The sequence below is a fragment of the Poecilia formosa genome, unplaced genomic scaffold, assembly GCF_000485575.1.
Source record: "Poecilia formosa unplaced genomic scaffold, Poecilia_formosa-5.1.2 Scaffold251, whole genome shotgun sequence".
Classification (NCBI taxonomy): domain Eukaryota; kingdom Metazoa; phylum Chordata; class Actinopteri; order Cyprinodontiformes; family Poeciliidae; genus Poecilia; species Poecilia formosa.
The window spans coordinates 296,336-301,606 of record NW_006800190.1 but is presented as its reverse complement, the minus strand read 5'-3'; the positions used below and the strand labels follow the sequence as shown (position 1 = coordinate 301,606).

The window sequence follows — 5,271 nt, the reverse complement described above, 5'->3', positions numbered from 1 at the left end:
TATGTTACACCACCACACACATATTCATATAAACACACTTACCCCAATTTGCATGGCTGATATAAGGGGAGTAGCCTAGAATTACTCTAAATTAAAGACTCTTTCCTCCTCTCCTCATTTATTCATAGCTTTTCTTTTCTTTTTTTTCTTTTTTTTGCTTCTTTGCTCCAAGCATTGATCGTATCATTTGTGCATTATGAAGAAAAGCTCAAGGGTTTGTGTGTGTGTGTGTGTGTGTGTGTGTGTGTGTGTGTTTGCAACAATAGCCAGAGGCGTCATCTCCACAGAACTCTGAGTCCCATCTTTCAAACCCAGCACAACATGAAAGCAATCCCTAAAAAAATAAACTCTTGGGGTGGCTGTCACATCTTTTTCAAAGTGTTAACACAATGACAGTTTTATCAGTTTCCTACGACTGAATTAAGACACTTACAAGCATCCATGTCCTGGGGCGAAAGTTGGCTTGTCAACAATACACAGACATACTTCTGACAGGAAAAAATGACATTAAAATGTGTTTTATTTTATTTGGGGGTTTTTCCAAACAGACAATAAAAAGTAAAATAATAATAACAACAATATGACATACAGCCATGCCAACACACACATCAATTTATATAATTTGTTAATATAAAAACTCTTTCTGGTTGTTTTGATGCATCATTATTGGTTTTTTTCTTCTAATTTCCTTCTCTTAATTACGCTCTGTCGCAAAACGTTCTTTAACATTTTTTGGAATATCTTACTCTGAACATAAACTGTACAGTTTTGAATTGTACAAAGTCTCAGAATTTCAATACATTTGATTATAAATAATTGGTATGTTCCCAATGGCAAACTTCATGAATTATTTTGATTGATTTTAGGAGGTATTGCGTAAAGTGACTAAGGGTTTTTGTTATGTATTGCCCTAAACATCCACTCAGTAACTCAAATATGGTCCAAGCAGAATGTTATTTATTTATAAAAAAGAAATTAGAGGTCCAAAACTACAAATTGTATTTAGTGGCATGTTATTCTCCTTAAGACACTTTTGGGGTAATTTTGATTTTACTTGACAAATCTGTGATTTCCTTCAAAATTTCTCATCCAATGTGACACCTGGAAATTTGTTTTCCTGGACTCAGTCTAAATCAGCAGTATTTGCATTTCCAATACCAACATAAGTAAATCTTTGTCTATATTATGCTGTCAAAAAAAACACAATTTTGCAATTGTGCTATTTCTACTAAAAAATAAATGCAAATTAAAATGAACAAGCTTGTTCACGTTATACATCGTTAAAAATCATAAGAGCAACAGATGTACAGTTAGCGGATTTTTCAAAGTTGACGTGTTTCCATTTCAATCTGGAGAGAATCACAGAAAACAAGCAGCAGGCAGAAAGTTTCATTTGACTTTAAGTTCTTAGATATTTTCTGCACTGGAAATATGTGACAGAGGAGCCGGGACTTAATGATGAGTCCATGTCAGCATGCGAACACACACACACACACACACACACACACACACACACACACACACACACACACACACACACTCACTAACTTACTTTTTGTTGCAGCTTAAACTGACGCGGTGTTCCTGCTTCAGTCAACATATCCATCTTAACCTGTTTTCAGGTCTGAACATTTTCCCGGTTCTGTTTTCAAGCAGGGTTGTTTCCGACCAGGAGGGAGTCACATGACGACGTAGTGATGTCATCAGAACGTACTGAGTGTTTTCTATTAAATTGAGTATTATATTTTTGATCACAAGTTTATTTATTTCCATCCATCCATTTGCTATCCACCCTTGTCCCTTAGTGGGGTTGGGAGGTGCTGGTGTCCATCTCCAGTTAACGTTCCGGGTGAGAGGCGGGGTCACCTGGACGGGTCACCTGGACGGGTCACCAGTCTGTCGCAGGGCAACACAGAGACAGACAGGACACACAACTGTGGTGGGATGGTGTTCCACCCTCCCCCACTCTGCGCACCGGGTGCAGCAGGAAGCGCACCATTGATTGGTGGGCGGGTCGCTGCCAGGTGTGTGTGTCTTTGTTTCTCCCGCTGTTGCTACAGTTGGCGGCTACATGTCGGCTTGTGTGTTTGATCGGCTCGTCTGCGATCGTAAGTGACAGTTTTGCTATCCGTGGCTGAGATCATGGTTGGTTTTTGGGTGCTACAGTTTCTGCAGTGTTGCTCTGATGGCGTTGCCAGCTGCAGCTGGGGGTTCCTGTGGCTTCCAGCTGGTCCTCACCTGCTGACCCGCTTCCTCCCGGGTTAGGCTGTGTTTCCACCTCTGGGTAAGCTACCTGCTGTTTAGCTTTTGATTTCTTTTATCTGGATCCACCATTAATGGGTTTTCTGTTTCAGGCACCTGATTGTGTGTGGAGCTGCAGCACTTTGGACGCTCTGCTGTCTTGTCTTGTCTTCCCATTGTTTGGGCCGCTCTCAACTAAACTTGTTGCTGGTTGGGCGGGGCATTCCTCTTCTGGCCTTATCCAAGGGCATTTGGAACTGGATCACAACAAAGATTTGTTCCATTGTTTGAAGTGTTTTCTTTTACCGTTTGTATTTGTTCGTATTTACTGATTTGTGTTTATTTTCTTTTGCATTGCATGTGTAGGCCAGTGATAAACTGAGGTTATGGTAGTTACTATAAACCACTCATAGAGTGGTTTAAGGTGCTACACATGTTTTTATTTCTTTTGGAATAATTGCTTCTGTTCGTCCTTTACCTTATGCGTTCCTTTTGTTCCAGGGACTGAGTGGTAGGCCCGAAGCCTTGTTTTTAAAAAGTGTTTTAAAGAAATTGTCTAGTAAAATATTGTGCACCGCTAAGTCTGTATTCGGGTGCATCTTGTTACTTTTAAGAAAAAGATCTCCACCTGCTGGTCACACAACCATAAACACACACCTAGCGACAATTTGAAGAGGCCAATTAACCTGACAGTCATTTTTTTTGGGACTGTGGGAGGAAGCCGGAGTACCTGGAGAGAACCCAGCATGCACAGGGAGAACATGCAGAAAGACCGGGGCTGGGAATCGAACCCACAACATTTCTTGCTGGAAGGCAACAGTGCTGGTTTATTTATTTATACATATATATTTTCTTTTTTTCCCCTTGGTACTGTTTATTATTACTTTGTTTACTTGAGTTAGAAGGAATTGTTTAGTTGTTTTTGCTTGTTTGTTTCTGTGGGCGGAGCCTGTGGCTTTAAAAGCAGAGCTCTGCGCCACAGGGAGTCGGTCTGTGACTAGACTCCTGACAAGTCACATTGAAGGTTCAGCTGTTTGTCTGATTTTAACCTGCCTTGGACGTCCTTTGTATATTCTTCACCTGCCATCTTTGTTTGTGAAGAACAGCATAATAAATTTCACTGAAGTGATCTCTGGCCTTGGCCAGTCATTTTTGGTTGCCCAAATCATAAGTGAACCCTGTCACACAATAGAATATTCTTGCGGTGGAAACATAATATTCGTGGACCTAACGCCCCCTGAAAATCCCTTCTAAGCCAATCCAATGCTATCCCATGAATTCCATAGCTTTCCAGCTTTTTTTGGAAGGTGTAATGGTTAGTTCACCATGTTTTGTGCGTCAAAAACACATCCGATGCTTCAAGTTTGATGTGTGTGCACTTTGAAGTCAGACACTTCACATTTCACTCTAGATGTGCGTCAGGCGTGTTAGGCAAACGTTGAGAGGAGGTGTTGTTTTCCATTGTCGGTCTATTTGTACTATGGAAGATGAAATTGAGTGGCGCCAAAATATTACGTAGTGAAAGCTTCTGCAATTACAATAGAGGCTCAGATGTCTTTGCTGAACATTTTGTGTTTAGTCTCTATTGAACAAACAACGGTGATACCTGATAACGACTCTTGCCTTTTTTTTCCTCTCCCAGTTACTTTGAACATTGGCGGATCAAATACTGAGTTTCTAGGTTTTATTTACTGAAATCAACAGAATGTCGCCGTTGGGCGATTGTTTCAAATTACCAGACAATTCAAAGTGAAACAGTGAGTTTCACAAGCTAGCTGGGTGCTGACGAGAGGTGCTATCAGCACTGTTTTCATCTCACCTGAGCCCAGTTTGAAGACCTGCTAATCCGCATTGGTGGCTGCATCTCCTGGCAGGACACCAACTGCAGGCCACTACGTCACATAGAGTCTCTCTGATTGGTTGATGCTCCGCATTGAGCAGCGAATGCTCAAAACGTTCAGTCATGCATGTTTCGAGCATGACTGAAACGTGGATTTGGTGCAGAATGCACTAGACTCAGTGCAGAATGCGCCGCGACGCGCCCTCATTGAGCCCTAACTGAGCGTCCACATAGACTTTGTATGTAAACCAGACGCTCCTGATGCTCAAATCGTGTTTGGTGTGAATGCACTACAATGACTGACGGTATGAAATGCTTTGTTTAGATCAAGAAATACACCAGTAGCAAATTTTAATTTATCCATACTGTCTATGATTTCTTCTGTTAAATGCATTGATGTTAATCTGTTTTCTCTGAAACTATACTGACATATTCTTGTTTGTGTTCCTCAGAAAATTCTTCCAGAGCATCAAACTGTGAGATGGAGGTGGATTCCATCCGGCTGTGCTGGGAGTCCCTTGCTGACCCTTCTGAGCCGTCATGATTGCCAGTAAGCCTTCACTCAACAGACTTGACTAAATTAAGAAAAATAAACACCTCACATCTTGCTTCCTGCTGATCAATTTTAGTCGCAGCGATCGATTTTGTCTTCCCCAGATGGACTCGGACCGAGTGTGCTTTATGAGTTTGTGCTGAGGGAAAGCGTCTGAAGGGTGAAACATGATGAGATTTTTCTGTTTGCTCCCAGCAAACAGTGAATAAGAGCCTGTGGTGCATTAGAAGAACAGTTTATCACTCAACGGCTCTCTTTAATGACAGAAAGTGGAGCTGAAATTACTGAGTGGGGCAATGCCGTTTCATAACTTATTAAAAAACAGAAAACAAAGTCATACAACATTTTGCTGACTGACTTGCAGTGTATTCATTGAACAACATTCTCTAATCCAGTGGTTTCCAAACATTTTCTGGGCCCCCTATGGAATACAAATAGCTGTCTGGTTGAACGATGTGTTTTAGCGGGGGCGGGGCCCCCCCCCGAACCCACCCAGCCCTCTCTGGGGCTGGGTGGAGAGGGGTGGGAGGGGGAATCAACTTTTTTGGGGGTAAAATAAATGTACGTAGCTGGACATAGACAACGCCACCAGTAGCCTACTTCCTATTTCTTAAGCTTAAGGTTCTGTATTGATATT

At 41.7% G+C, this 5,271-nt stretch overlaps 1 long non-coding RNA gene across 1 annotated transcript in view; it reads right to left on the bottom strand.

The window, feature by feature from the left end:
- Window positions 1–2,272: 2,272 nt before the first annotated feature.
- The window catches only part of LOC107838415 (uncharacterized), a 19,836-nt gene continuing 16,837 nt past the window's right edge, over window positions 2,273–5,271 (bottom strand). The window contains exon 3 of the long non-coding RNA XR_001664472.1: window positions 2,273–2,410. This is a non-coding gene — a long non-coding RNA (uncharacterized LOC107838415). The remainder of the gene's footprint in view (window positions 2,411–5,271) is intronic.